The sequence below is a fragment of the Camarhynchus parvulus genome, chromosome 13 (assembly GCF_901933205.1).
Source record: "Camarhynchus parvulus chromosome 13, STF_HiC, whole genome shotgun sequence".
Taxonomy (NCBI): Eukaryota; Metazoa; Chordata; class Aves; order Passeriformes; family Thraupidae; genus Camarhynchus; species Camarhynchus parvulus.
In genome coordinates, this window is record NC_044583.1 from 8,392,160 (window position 1) to 8,408,507 (window position 16,348).

Sequence of the window (16,348 nt, forward strand, 5' to 3'; positions counted from 1 at the left end):
TGTCACTGCCTGAGGCTGCCAGAGACAAAGACCCAGAGCAGCCTGAGGAAGAAAACCTGCTCTGGCAGAGGAGGCCCTTGCTCTGCTCCTGAAAGATGTGAAATTTTATATTTAGTATTGAAACTTTGTATTTATTTTCCAAGGCTCTGCTGTGTCCTCCAGCTTTATCTTACAGGACTTGGAAAACCCATTGTTCCCTTCAGGCTATCTCCAATATTCTGAAAAAAAAATGGAAAAATCCCCATAGCAAGCTGAAAATCAACATCTACCCTCCTGTTCTGTAGATATTGTTTCAGAATTGAATCTTGCAGAAAAAGGTCTATGACCACAGCTCAGTATAGCAGAGCCCCCTGACTTATTTCTGACGTAAAATGGAAAATCCGTTGTTCTTTGATTTTAAAAAGTCCTCTTATTTTTAGAAGTGATGTATCAAATATGCAGGAATGGGCACATGTCTTTTCCATTGAGTGATTCCAGCCAGAGGGTTTGGCTCAGATCCTGCCACCCTCCTTGTCAGACCTTGAAAACAAGCTTTGAAACACAGGCAGAAGCTCCACAGAAGGAGCTGGAGAAAGGTCACGAGAAAAACATGCCATCAGTGGGACAGTGTCATGCACTATAAATGGTCAGAAAAGGTAACGATCAGAGAGACAAATTAATTTTCATGAACTTCCTTCTCCTCCTGCAGAAAAGTCCTAATTGAGGAGCATTTTCCCTGACCACAACACAAAACCTCTGGTGAACGAGCTCATTAACAGGGTGCCACACTGTGACCAGATTTGCTGCACATTAGTTTTTAATTGGCTGTTGCTGACTGTTTGCAAGTAAGTTGTTATCTCAAAGCGTGAGAATAAAGTTGGATGTCCATATTATTCTGCCTTTAAACGAGAAGGAAAAACTATTGCTCTTTTTTTCCTTCTCCACAGCATCCAGAATCACCGTGTGCCTGTTCCCTGCTCATCTCTTGCCCCCAGCATCACTCCAGGGTGGATCTTCTTAGTGCCCTGACCTGCCACAGCTGACCACCATGAGCTTTGCCATTGATTTCCAGCAGGGAGGGAGGGAATAGCTCAGAATTCCATTCAAGCCTCTTCCCATCACCAAGCCATGCCTGGTCCAGCACGGATTTGAGGAGAATCCCTCATGTTATCTCCAGATATCAGCTGGACATTTTAGGATGCAAAGATTTTTTGCTGTTTATTTGATGACATACATAGAGCAAGTGCATAAACACTTGCCTGACAATTTAAATGCAGGCATTTTGTTTCTTTGCAATTTTTTAGTATATCTGTTTAACTATTTTATCATTTGATTTCCAAATTGCCTTTCAAGCCTTGCAGCAAAATGTGCATAATTGTGATGGATTTTTTCTTTCCCTTGCCTTTGTCAACAAGTGCCTAATCAATTCTAGTAAACTAAAAAATCCAAACCACCAGAAACAGTCTAACAAGTTCTTCCAGCTATTTATCTAATTTGTATTGACATGAAAACTCATTAATTCAATCTAAAAGAATAAGTAAGAGTCAGGATGAAGGCATTTATATTTATATGTCCATCTTGTAAATCAAAACAAGACCTTTGCAGTGCTGGTCACATGAAAAAGCCATTAAAGGTTTTGGTACTGAGGTGGCAAATTTCAGCTCTGTCATGATAAATTCGTTCATGATAAATGTGTTTGAAAAAGATAAAGCACAAGAGACAAAAATGATATGATAAGAGTGGCTTTCCTGATGTTATATGTTTATGTCACTGGATGCTTGGGACACTGATATTTATCTGAGGAGCTTAAATATTACCCTGCACTCTAGCTCATCTTTGAGCTCAGTTTAATGACATGCTAGCCTCAGTTATGCATTTTACAAGTGTGCAGACCAACAGAGATCCTTCCTTCCCATCAACACACAGGAAACAGAGAAGTGCATGAATATTAACTCTACCCTGGCTTGAATTTCACCACCTAGAGCCACAAGTGAAGCCTGCAGCAGTCAGAGATGCTCAGCAGTGCTGAAGATCACACCTCCTTTTCAAGTTGTGCTACTTTTGGCTGTGATGCTGAGCACGGTCTGACTTTTCCATGCCCCAATTTACCCACCTGTAAAATCTTCATGATAAAATGTAGGTGTTCGGAAATTAATTGATACTGATAGAGCCCTGAGAATCTTGAGTGAAAAGGGCTTCAGGAATTTGTAATAGGATCATTAAGTGAAATGCCAGCAGGGATATTAAAAGCAGGGTCAAATTTTTCAAGCTATGAGGAAAAGTCAAGGAGGGAGGGCAGAGAGATGAAGACCCCAGAAGAGCATGAAAGTGGAAAAGAGGCAATGAAACAACCTGTCAGACACCAGGAGCAGAGACAGAAGAAAGGTCTGAATTATTAACTCTAATTAATTAGCAACTTAATAAAAAGACAAGTCTTTAAAAATTAAATGCTTACACTACATTATGAAGGAATTTGAGAGACATTGGTCACCTAAGGAGAAAACAAATTTTAAGAGAGCAGCGGAGAGGCAGATTGTCCCCAAGCTGGAGAGGGGGTTTGCAGGCACAGGGGCAGATGGCAGAGCCAGTGGGACCCTGCCAGCAGAACGAATTTCATGTTCCAGTCACTTCCTCTTGGGAATGTTTACCTCCTGAAAAAATCAAAATCATGACCTTCCACTGATTTTAGGCTCATGTACATCCCAGCAACCTAGTAGCCAGCAGTTCATTATTCTTTCCATCTCCTTTGCTCTGAAATTTCTGGAAACAGGTCTGGAGAGATTTTCAAGGGACTCTGCTTAGAGCAGCCTCTGGGAGTTTCCTTTAAATGTTTCATTGATTTATGATGTTAGAGAGGGTGCTCTGATTCCATCTATTTGCTCACTACAAAGAAAAATGAGAAGTAAGAAGTCATGTGAAATCTTTATCATACCTATTTCAGTGTTCAAAAGGCAAAATGAAGAGAAGAGAAGAGAAAAGAAAAGAGAAGAGAAGAGAAGAGAAGAGAAGAGAAGAGAAGAGAAGAGAAGAGAAGAGAAGAGAAGAGAAGAGAAGAGAAGAGAAGAGAAGAGAAGAGAAGAGAAGAGAAGAGAAGAGAAGAGAAAGAAGAGAAGAGAAGAGAAGAGAAGAGAAGAGAAAGAAGAGAAGAGAAGAGAAGAGAAGAGAAGAGAAAGAAGAGAAGAGAAGAGAAGAGAAGAGAAGAGAAGAGAAGAGAAGAGAAGAGAAGAGAAGAGAAGAGAACAGAACAGAAGAGAAGAGAAGAAAGAGAAGAGAACGAGAAGAGAACAGAAGAGAACAGAAGAGAACAGAAGAGAAGAGGAGTACTGCAAAGACAATCCTAAACTGAACCTCACTGTTAGTCTGTGGAGAAGAAGAGATGGAAGACAGCAACAAGAACAGGCTACACTGTGTCTCTCTTAAATGAAAACAACAAAACAAAGATGGCAGGGTCTTCTTCAAAGTCATGTTTGTTGTTTTCATCAAGACCAAGGGTACGTGTAGGCATGTACAGACACCCACTTACAAGTGCATGGTAAATGAGGAGACCCTGTTGCAAACCTTTGAGCAGAGGCTTTCACAGTAACAGCTCTGAATCCAGCACTCAGACATCAAAGGGAGACAGTGGAGCCCAGCACCACCTCCAGAGGTAAATGATTTCCACACAGCCAGACAGAAGACACACTCCTCAGTGGCCACAGGACTGCTTCCTGCCTCCCTTCCCTCTCCTCATACACATCTCCATAGGATTTTCCTGGCCACATCACTAATTTCACGAGTTAATAATTGCCCTTACAAGAAATATTGCTGCAAAACTGCAACTGCTAAACAGGATAAGTAGCATATCTGTAAAGCAAGAAATCAATAGATCTTTGTTTTCCTTCAGTAACCTTCTTGATGGCTAGTAATTTTTAATGGCCTTTTGGTCAATATCCTTACAGAGAAAACATATTACCTAAAACAACATTAGGGGCATTTGTCACTAGGTTTTTTTCCAGTAGAGACTGACTGTCCTTACCCAGTCCCCCGAAAATTGCAACAGGCAGGAAGCATGACATACTGGTAATATTGCTCCTAAAGCAACATTAGCAAAACTGCTGTGAAATGTGCTCAGTTTCTGAGTTCACACACCAAGAAGGACATGGAAGGATTCACAGCTCAATGAATCACAAAATGGATTGGGTTGGAAGGGACCTTAAAGCTCATCTCATTCCAACCCCCTCTTGTGGGCTGGGACACCTTCTACTAGACCAGGTTGCTTCAAGCCCTGTCCAACCTGGCCTGGAGAAGAAGCTACAAGAAACACCCAAAGACTACAAGAAGGACTGAGATTGTACCCAGTGGCAGAAAAACAAAGCACATCTTTATTTCTGTGTAAAGCTCCTGGAGATGAGCTCATTGAGTTGGCCTAAGGGCAGCACAGAATAGTGGCAAACACACGCGGGAATCTTTGGTATTCGGGAATATTTGACATCGAGGAAAAGGTATGACAATTTAGTGTTGGAAGGTGGACAAAAGCAACCTCAAAAGAAAACTTACAGCTCTCTGGCACTGATTAAGGTTTGTAACCCAAGGCAGGTGTTTCACTTTTTGCCACTTAAGAATGTTTAAGCTTCAGAGCTGCAGAGAAGAGTTTTCCTCTCCTCTCTGCACAACTTGATGCTGTGCTGATTCTCTTCTGCTCAGCACAAGCAAGCAAAGCTCTGCAGGGAGTTCTGCACCCAGCAGACTGGAATTTTGGCATCCTTCTGACAGAACAGACAATATGTGTCGTACTGGGCTTTTTGTCCTTGGGAAGCTGGCAAGAGTTGAAGTTACTTGCTCATTTTTTCAAGAACTGAAATAATTGGGTCATTAAAGTATTGCAATGGGTTGTTCGTGGAAATATACCAAAGTTTCACTTGGATGATTTAACGGCTGCCCCAGAAAACAATTAGAAGCAATTTCTGTCTTCCTTCTATGCAAAAATTGATCTTTTCTCATGCAGCAGCCAACCAAGCAAAGTCTGGCAGGTAAGTAGAAAATGATTTATGATGGAAAAACAGGGCACTAATTCCAGGTGAGACATTGTCTATCATGAGTCAAAGATCATATAGCCACATCTGTGCATGAGTATTTCAGCTGGCTGTACCCACCTCTTTGCTGAGCTGCATTAAGATGTTGACATCATCATATTTCTAATGATGACACAAATCTTCCACCATGTGGATATCAAGGAGCCATATGGTCAATTAGCTATGCCCAATGCTTACCCAGCATTATTAGAACTTGCAATACAAAATACATATTTTAGAATTCCTACTTGCATTCAAATTAAAAGTTGTTAATATAGTTTTGGGTTTTTTTAATTATGGTGAACTTACAGGTTCTCTTAAGAAACCCCATGGGAAAAAAATGACATTCGGAGATACACACCAAAAAAAAAAAAAAAAAAAAAAAAGAAAATTCACTAAAAATTGGAGAACGAACCCGATGAAGCAGCAAGTTTATGGTCATAAGCATGCATAAGAATGAAAAAAAAAATTCCCAAAAGTACATGTTGTAGATTACTTGGCATACAAATGTTTTTGTTTAGGAATCATGACTTCTATTAGTATTAATTGCTTTTGTTGGCAGCTTAAAATGTATAGTGGCCTTAAAGCAAGGGCAATACCTATTAAGTTTAATTACTTTCTCCTTCAGCCTAAGCAATAAAAAAGTATGGTGGGGATCTGGTTATTAACTGAGCGTGGCATCCAAATGAAGACACAGTGCACAATAATTGTGTTTGTTGGGCCACAAGCTGGTGGTTCTCATTGGTCTCTCCTGTTCCAGGGATGAGATGGGCTCTGGGCAAACACGAAAGATTTTCTTCCCTTGACCTACTTTGGACAAAATCTCATCCTCAGTCACATTTAAGCCCTCATCACTTGCAGCAGAAAGCCCTTGAGTCAAAGGACAAGCAAGCGGCTCCCTTCTCTGCTCACAGATCAGCTGCCACAAGCCAGGGCTTCAAATATTTAAGGACTTACCATCTATATTTTTTGTCTAGTTTTCAAACAAAACAGGTGTCTGCCTAGATTTCAACATGCTACATGTTTTTCAGAAGAAAAATTATATTTTTGCTTGCTTTGAACAATGTCTACCAGGATTTTTGTCAAGCTACTGAAAATCTCTCTGTATATGTGACTTAGCTCTTGGAAATGTGATATTTATATGGGTGTGTGGCTGTGTGTCTATATCCATAGCTGTGAAACCAAAGTTTACAATTAACGTCTGAATTCCTCAGGAGCTTAGTCACCTTACTAATACAAGATCCAAATTTTACATGGGAAAGAACTTGTTTTAAAAGTTAACAAAATAATAAGTGGCAATGATCTCTATGTGATCAAGATACTCTGCACAGTCCTGCCACCACTCCTTCTATTATTTAAACTCTCTGTACAGATTTCTAAGTCATTCCTATAATTACTGTTTCCAAAACTGCTCTCTCTTCCATGCCAAGTGTTTTATAGATGCATTGCTTCCTTTCTCACTTTTCATCCCAGAACAAATATAATCTGGTCATATTTTAGAATTGGATCCAGTAAAGTCTCTGTGCTCAAACCAGCCTGTATTCCTGTCTGGCAGTGATCCTAAGCCATCCTTGATGTAGTTACTGTGAGAGATATACCAAAACTTTCTTTCTCACGCATTCAGAAAAGAATAAAAAAGGAATTTCAAATATGGCAGTTCTCCCACTAGGGATATTTGTTTTTCAAAAAAATCAAGCACATAACACAGCATATAAAAATACATCTGCTACTATTTGTCTAATCTTCCCACGCAGATTTAACAATTTGCATGACATTAGTAGACCAGCATGTGTTAATAAGCACCAAAATGTCTAACTGCCCATTTGCATTCACAGATCCCCAGAACAGCAATTAAAGTAATATCAGTACAAGTCTAAAATAGGAAGGAAATTCCAACTTGACTTTTATGTGTGGTTTTTGATCCTTTGAAGCATCAAGCATGTGCTAAATTCACAAATGAGGTAAGATCTGGTCTCAGTTTTATAGTCAGTGAATACATAAGTGTGGATCCTACTTACAAGGACCCACATTACTTATTTACATCAATAAAAAAATCACACAGAATACTGCCATACCATTGAGCCTGGACAGAAAGACTATAATCACTTGCCTAAATGTCACATTAATGGGAAAATCGCCAGTGGTGCAGCACAGACACCCAGAGGAGTCAGTCACAACTGTGGTCAGGGAGCAGAGGAGAAGGAGAAAGCCTCAGCTCTCAGCAGCCTCCTGAGAAACAAGAACATTCTTTAGGATGGACAAGGTTTTCCAGCATAATAGAAGTAATGTTCATCCTTGTGTGGATTGCAGGGGTGAAGCAAATGAGGTTAAGAAGGCAAAACATCCAGTGACAAGAAGGCAGAAATATTTTCTTGTGCTTTTTGATGCAGGACAAAAATACTGCACTGAGAGAATTTCTCCCTGTACTGAGGAAACCTTTCCCCTATTTCTGTCTCTTTCTTTTATGTGTTAATCAAATAAGAGCTGATGCAGAAAGCAGGAAATTTATGGTGATGAGGCCCTGGCACAGGTTACCCAGAGGAGCTGTGGATGTCTCATCCCTGGAAATGTTCCAGGCTAGGCTGGAGGGAGCTTGGAGCAACCTGGTCACAGCTGTCCCTGCCCATGGCAGGGGTTTGGAACTGGATAATTTTTTAAGGTTCCTCCCAACCCAAACCATTCTATGATTCTGTGATTTCCTTCCTTACCCTGTCCCTCTTGATTATTGCCTGTTCTGTCTTAGTTCAGCAGAATGAAATCTGTTTTGTCAAAAAAGATGCCGCAGCAGTGTTCATCCTGCTGGGCCTGATGTCCTCCCATGCCAGGCTGAGAAATACCACCACAAAAAACCCTAAAAAATTGATAGAGAGACTGAAAAATGTTGCAGATGAAGGAAAAACTGCCAGTGGAGGATTTCCTGTGGTATATGCCAACATTTGGGATAAGAAACTAGTAGAGAAGGAAAAGTATTTTCAAGAGTTTCTTCACAGTCAGGAAGGTAGAGGGTGCAGCAGAAGCCATTTAGGGGCTGGCAAAATAGCCCATAAAAAGAGGATGTAGGAAAACAACTGTGGGGCTGTTAAACCAGCACAAGTAAACCCAGAGAGGCAAGAAAGCAACAAACAACTGGAAAATGGCTTTAATTGCCAACCTGCCAAATTACTGTAATCTGACAGATTGTACCCATTGCTGCAGCATAGACTTGCTGTCAGCATCAGGAAAAACTTGGTTAGAGGATATTTTTATCGCAGGTGAAATCAGAGGCACACAAGCAGCTAAGAGGAAAACAAGAAGGTTTCAGAGGAGAATTGTGCACCCATCATCATTAACTTTATCGACTTTGAAAAAGCCATTGATAGTCTCAACAAAATTGCCTCCATAAGATAAAGGCTAAATGTGGATTATCTCAGGAGATAGTGAAAATAGCAAACTTTTATGGAGATCCTGACTGGTCCAAGAGACAGCAACTGGAGTCAAGCAAAGCTCTTCCAGCACCTGCATCTCTGTTCATTAGAAAATTACGGGAAGAAGAAAACTGGCAACCCACAATCTAGCAGACATCAAGGCAGACTTCTCATTTTCTGCATGCAAGAGGCAAGAGAACAGTGACTGCTGAGGGATAAAAGACAGGGGTAAAAAGAGGGAGGAAAAGATTTCCTTGAAAACAGTACAGAATGTGCGCAAGTGTAAGAACAGCAAGCAAACCCAACATAACTGTTATTCTAAAGTCGATGGAGAGTGCTGAAAGGCTTACCTCCCCCTCTAGTCCAGTAGCAGCAGAAATAAAAGGTACAATAGGGGAACAGGTGGAGCTATAAACCATTTAGGTAGATAGTGGAATAGCAGACTAGGTATCATTAACCATGGGCTATTGGTCCTTTCTTTTTCATACCAAGTCCTTAAACTGTGGATATTTTTGCAGGGTAAAAATTATTACTAATGTTAGAAATTCAGAGGGAAGCACAGATCAGAAACAACCAGGACAAATATTCACTTCCCCGCCCCCCCACTTAACACAGAAAAATGCTTTTTAAAATCAGATTTAGGCCTGATAGTCACTGAAATAATCACTAGTGGAAGAACAAAATCATACAGGAAGCCATTAGAGAAAGCACTCCTAAGCAGTGGAGGGTGCAGACAAGCTTCTGTTTGTCATTTTCCTCTCTAGTTCACGTGTCTGTGTCACATTTACCTTCCTTGGAAAAAGCAGATGCCTTTATAAGGCTTTTTTCCTGGCTGTCACATCTCTAATTCACATGCAGCATATAATTCACTTTTCTTCAAGTTTCCTTACACCATCATCATCTCAGGCCTCTTTCTAGTGTGAGTAACAAACAATGTTGATTACCTCCTGCTATTTGTAATTCTGTGCCTGAGAATAATTCAAATTACCATGATAATTTATTATTCCCAATTGAAATTAAGGTACATTGAGACTGAGAAAGAAGTTAAATGCAGCAGCCCCATCAGGGTATGAAAAACCCACATGGAAGATAGATTTATGTGTACAAGTGAAGAGCTCATATAGTAATAACAATTTTCACACTGCTCTGAAGATGCTTTTGGGGAATACTGGCCTATATATGAGATTATAAAATATACTATCATTCTGTAAACATTATTTATACACTTACATAAAGTGTATAGCAAAAATCATTATGACATAAGGAGTTCTTTTGAAGAAATCAATACTTTCAAAGTATAATTTTAAAAATATGTATTTCTGAGGAGCATATCAAAGCCCTACATTTCCAAGTACAACAAGAGATTGTAAAACCTCCCATTAATTTTCCAGTTCACAGATCTAAAAAGCATAATGTGAGCTCCTGTTCAGGAAAGGTGGTCCTTCCTAGTTTACTTTGGCTTGTCACCATCAAGAGCACCATTAATTTAAGCAACATGGAGGTTAATTTAGTTGTATTGAGCTTTGTTCATGCAATGCATCCCTTGAAGCTTCACAGCCTTTCCTCCTCATTCCAGCCCATGGAGGAAGCAGTGGTGGAGGGAATTTGCTGCTGTTGGGTGTGTGGGGTGATTGATATGGGCTGAGGGCAGTGAGGCAGTGCAGCAGGAACAGGCAGTGACAGTGATGTGGCTGCACGTCAGCCAGGGCTCAGCCTCATCTGTGAGAGAAGTTTATGACAACCTGCTGGCTAAGCTGGACCTTCTCAGACTTCAGTTTCCATTTTCATCTGCTCAAACTCCCCACCCCTGACATAAATTCCCTTAAACACTTCAGCAAAACCAACCCCTTTCTTTTTCCCCTCACTCTGTTTTTATGCATGTAGCAACTTTTAGAAAATGAGTCAGATTTTAAGTCGTCCCTTCACCAAATATTATGGGTCTTATCACTGAGAAGAAAGAATGTGCCAGTAGAAAAAACAATGTGCTGAGCCATAACAGCTGCACTGTAGGTCTCAACATTCATCTCTCTGAGGTAACAAAGCTGCCTTAAATTCCATGCCATCCATCTGCTCTTTCACAGGGGTGAAGGAGTCGATCACATTTAATTCCAGGAGGTGTTCAAGGCCAGGCTGGATGGAGCTTGAAACAACATGTTCTACTGGAAGGTGTCCCTGTCTGTGGCAGGGGGGTTGGAACAAATCAATCTTCAAGGTCCCCTCCAACCCAAATCATGACCATGGGGCAAGCCACGATGTACAGCCTGCACAAAATGGCTTTAGTACCAATGCCCACACTGCATACCAAATCAAGGACCTGGTCTTGCTAGGGAAATAACAGCATAGTGTGGTCATAACACTTTTCCACAGAATTTTTAAAATTGCTTTTTCAAAGGCTTGTTACAGAGGAATATAGCATGTGCAATAATGTGAGATCTGCTGGGAGATTGCCACAGTCTGTCCCTTCTGCACCACAACTCTACCAGGTAGTGCAGATTCCTTCCCTGACCAAGCACCAGGCTTTTTTAAACCCCAATCATTTCTGCTCCTTCCTTTGTTGTAGGTATTGCAAGTGAAATAATCCACAATTCTTTTGAGATATTTATTTATCCCTCAGGTCTGACCGTGTTTCAAAGCAACTCCAGCATCTATATCACTGAATTGCTGCTTGTTTTTGTAAATGAAAGCCATTCAGTGTGATACAATGCTCAGTTATTACAGTTAGTCTTTCCATTATAATCATGGATTGCTGGCTTAGCTCTTGACAACAACAACAACAAAAAATTTTGCAAGTAGAAGTGACTCCATATTGATTAAAAAGCACACAGCTTCGAGCATGCTTGTTTCCATTTATTGCAATAATGATGGTGTGGCTATCCCAGATAAGAGATAAGAGAGCTCACACATTTGTTTGCAGTCCAGGGCACAGGCTAAGCAATGTTCTGGTGTGGGTTCAGGAATGGTGGATGATTTTACTGCAAGGGCTGAGCCAGCTCCTGCTGCTCACTCTCCACCCCACCCGCCCATGGCTTTGTGCTCCCATGAAATGAACGTGCAGCAGCTCCCAGGAGATCCCAGTTCACAAATTGGCATATGAAAATTAACAGCTGTCTTTATTGTGTGGGTGGGGATGGGAGGCAGAGCTGTGTTGCCTGTCAGTGTATCAGTATAATTCACTCCAGCACTCGAGTGTTTTCAAAACTGGTGCTGGCCAGAGCTTTACAAGCTTTTATGGGCCAGATTTCCCCTGACTTTCCACCTTTAAAGCAACGGCCCTTGAGAATTATGGAGACTATATCCTAGTGACCCATCAGGGCACAGGTTCAAGAGCCTGACTTGCTTTTGAAAATTTTAGTCCATAGGTCTGTAATAAAAAAACATTGCAAGCCATGATTATTTGCAGAGCAGTCAGAGGAGTTTCTAGGCTCTATCCAGCCTTCTGTGGCCATGTACCCAACAGAAAAGGATTCTCATTGCACCTTTAGCTGTACTTGAGACCCAGCAGCACCCTCTCACCCAAACCATGACCTCTGGAGTCAGAGATGCTCCCTGTTTCCTAGAGCATGAACTATAATCAGTAAAACATCCGTGTATGTTTTGTTTAGTAGGACAAGCATTTGACCATGACAGAGCAAGTGCATTTTTTCAAGTTTTAGAACATCTCAGAAGTATATCCATCTCACAAATAAAGAACTTCACAGAAAACTAATAAAACCTGAAGTATTAAAAAATTATAAAAACAAAATTTTAACATCTTCTGATGAAGTATAGCACAGAACTGTTTGGGTAGGAAGGGATATTAAAGACCATCTAGTCCCAGCCCCCTGTCGTGGGCAGGGACACCTTCAACTGGACCAGATTGCTCAGGGCCCTGTCCAGCCTGGCCTGGGACACTTCCAGGGATGGGGCAGCCACAGCTTCTCTGGGCACCCTGTGCCAGGGCCTCACCACCCTCACAGGCAAGAATTTCCTCTTAACATCTAATCTCTCCTCTTTTAATTTTTAAGCTATTCCCCACTGTCCTATGATTATCCTCCTGTGTAAAAATTTACTCTCTTTTTTATAACCCCTCTTTTTAAGTACTGAAATGCCACAGTGAATAAATCTTCGTAGTTAACCACTTTCCTCAACCCTTATGGTATCCCTTAGTCAAAATCTCTGCAAGATCAAAGTAAATGGCTTTCTTGTTTCTACATTCTTGAAGCAAACCTGAATAATATATTATTGGAACACTTCTAGAAAAATGCCTACATTTCTGAGATGGTTTGGCCAATTGCAGTGACGTGTCTGTCCAGTTGTGTCAATAGATGTTGTCTTGACAATAATGGAAGTAAGTGATCAACATTAGTGAATCTGACAAGTCACGGAACAAAAATGCACACTCAGAAGAGATGAATTTTGAGCGGATGTACCTGGGAAGATAAGTGAGGCAGTGGGGAGATCAACTACACCCTGCACAAGTCCCAGCAGTCCCACAGCATCAATGCCTGAGTTTTCCAATCATTTACTATGGAGCATTTTAAATCTTCTCACTTTCACAGATGACAGACCATGCAAATTGCCCATCCAGAGAAATACTGTGCTTGCTGCTATCTGTACCAACAGGAGGAAGGCTTATGGATGGCTCAGTAGGGGTCATCGTGTTTGTTGATGTACTAAAATTCTGCCAATATTTAACTGTAGGCATGGAGTTGTGCATACAAAACAACAACCACCTAGAAATTGCCCATGCTAGTGGCCAGTCAAGCAGCTCATGGCTGGCATATGTAAGGGATGAAGTCTGAAAACACAGTAACCACATCCAATGTTTATCAGAATAAGAGGCACGCTCCATGTGTTCAACATATCACCATATTCCTCATCAACACCTCACAGAATTCTTTTAGAGAACCCCTAAAACTCACAACTTGTTCTTTTCAAACTCACACAGGCTGAGAAGATAAAACAAGCCCTTTACAACATCTGCTTGGTAGAAGTTAGCCTGGGCTTCCACTTCTCTGGACCACATTCCAATTTTGTTAAGGCAGACCAAGAGGAGCTTGGGTAACAAATGGCAGATGGAAGGAAAATGTTCACTGTATTTCAGCACATCACCAAGTCCTGCAGGCATCATCTGGGCTGCACTCAGGGGAAATCACATTTGGAACAAGGGTATCCAGAGTAACCACTTATTTAGGGGATGGTGCTGTGCCAAAAGTCCTGGGGAGGCTGGATTCATGCACAGGTTGCCTCAGGTAGGCATTGCACTGTATATACAGAAGAACTGGGAGAGATATTTGCACCAAATACATGTCTCCATGCAAGAGGAGAGTTTTGAACATAGATTTGGGATTTCATTAACAGTGTCTGATTCCTTTTGAGCACAAAATGAGAAGTTAATTGCCTTTATGCCTTCAAAGTTCCAGGCTGATAGTTTTGTGCTGACTGTTGTAAATAGTGATTGCCCGGCAGGAAGTCAGGACTTCTAAACAAATCCCAATGAAGAAGTTTGGATCCCAAGCTTATGCTCCAGAGCAAGTTGAGTAGTTTTGCAAAACCTTATTTCAAAATACATCTTACAGGTAGCAACCTGTTAAAAGAAAAAAAGGCTGGTAGCACAAAGCATATTCATTTTTCTGCCATGTTTAACATTTTTCTGCCATTTAACATTTTGGAGGCTGAGTGGGAGAACTAAACTGAGGATGCGTAATAGCAGTCCTTAAACAATTAAGAGTTCAAACAAAACAGATTTGTAGAAGGTCATGGTCTTTAGAAACTGCTGAACGCTTTCCTCTGCAGGGGAAAGCAAGGCCCTCAAAGGTGTCACAAACTGGACAACTGAAGTAATCACTCACCTGTGAAATTTTAGGCTATTATCTCCAATCATACCTTCAAGGATTGGATGCTGATAATTCACAGTCATACAAATGAAATGCTCCAGTACGACACATAAATGAGGGACATGAATTATAGACTTCCCTGATAATGGAAAAATGAGCAGCATGTTGATCATATACACTAAAATTGCAAACTTGATCAGCCTTGCTGTAATGTAGAACACGTAGCAGGACATAATAAATTACAGTGCTGCTAAACTCTGCTGTCATAGCTCTACAGAGAGTGGGACTGGTGAACAGAATACTGCCCTTGCACTCAGAAGACCTGACTTTGGCTCCTGCCACTGGGTAACTCTGGACAAGTTTCTTGTGTGCTTTGTTTTGTCTGTCAGGATGAGTAGGCAAAGGAGAAATGATGACAGGTTTGTGTCCCACTCTTGCACAGGCCCAGAATCACAATCTCTTGAGATGTGTACTTGCTATTTTGTAAAATGCAATATATCCCCCTTTCAGTGGAGTCACCAGGCTGAGACAGCTCCTCCCCACACGCACAGAGCCTGTTCTGAACAAGCAGAGACTCCAGTCCCTGTGCACTTGAAACCACAGCCTTTCAGCCATTGTTGGCCAGCTCCCTTCCATCAGCCAGGACTTGCTTTGTACCCCTGGGGGCCTCCTAAAACATGAAGGTTTGATCAAAGCAGTACATATTCATCAAAGTCCCTCATGTGAAGAACACACTCTTTGAGCAGGGCTGCCTAAGCAGGGATCTACAATTGTGCTGCTGCACACATCTCAACATCAATAATAAATGTGGAAAAGACACATTTCCATGCAGGCATTGGGACCTACCAATGCAATTCCAACAGCATTGGGAGTCACAGTAGGTCTTCCAAATTTTGTTGTATTTTATATGAAACTTCCCCTTTGTGGTTTGTGTAAAGCCTCGTGACCTGAGCTCAGAGCTAAGAACCAGAAAGTGTGGAAATAGCAGCTGAAGTGCAGGGTGGGAAAAGATGGGGTATGCTATCAGCCAAGCATGGGCAGAGGAGACAGATGTGAGAAGAAAAAAGGCTGGGAAGCAATCAGAAAGAGATTGGATGTGGCAGGGGCCAACCTGTCCATTAATGGACAGCTAATAAGACAAATAGACAGTAAGATGTATGTATGTCCACTCATACTGAAATATTCAGTGGAAAAAAGTTTATCTCATAGAGTAAAAGATAACATACAGTGGTCGAAAAGATGTAATCAAAAAGGAGAACAAAGCTTAGGAAGAACAGACAGAAAGGAAATCTAAATAAAGCTGCTTAAACTGTTACCTAACTGAAAGCAATTAAGAAGCTCTTTGAAGTCCTTGGAGGACTCAAAAGTTCAGAAGAGTTCTAATAAAGCAACTTAGATTTAGAACCTTTGCTGGAAAAACTGAAATTAACAGCCTCTTCTTCTCTTAAAGAAATTAGATTCTACAAAAATCAAGTTGAAAGAAGTAAAGCAAAATATATCTCCTCACAGCCAGGTACTTGTGCAGTATATACACAGTACAGTAAAAGAAGGTCACATTCATTTGAATTTACACTGCAAGATGATGGATTTTTTTTTTTTTAATATTTACTTTTTCATTGATTTCTCAGATATGCCCAGATACCATTTTGGTCACTTCATCAATAACATTATTACAAAGAAGTGAAAGGAATACAGAAAGGAAGGGTCAATGCCTTCTCCTCTGATGTCTCCTCTACTGCCATAACCTTCCCTGGGACAAATTCAGAAATTCAAATTACAGGAATTATCCCTATTTATAGTTGGCCTGATCATGATCCTTCACATTCAAAAACAAAGCAAGTCACAGAAATCACACCAGTGTTAATTCCCAAACTACCCCTCTCAACCACTGCTAATCAGTTCATTGATTCACTCTCAGGCTACATGACAAATTCAGCCTGACAGTCCACAATGGGAGAAAGCCTTTTAGTTAACCAGCTTTGACAGCAGGATGGAAGCCTTGTAGCAGTGTTGGCCAACCATTGAGTTGTTGCCGCTTTAGAGCATTCCCTCTGGGAAATTTCAATTACCCCTTTCCTCAATGATTTTCTTTTCAGAG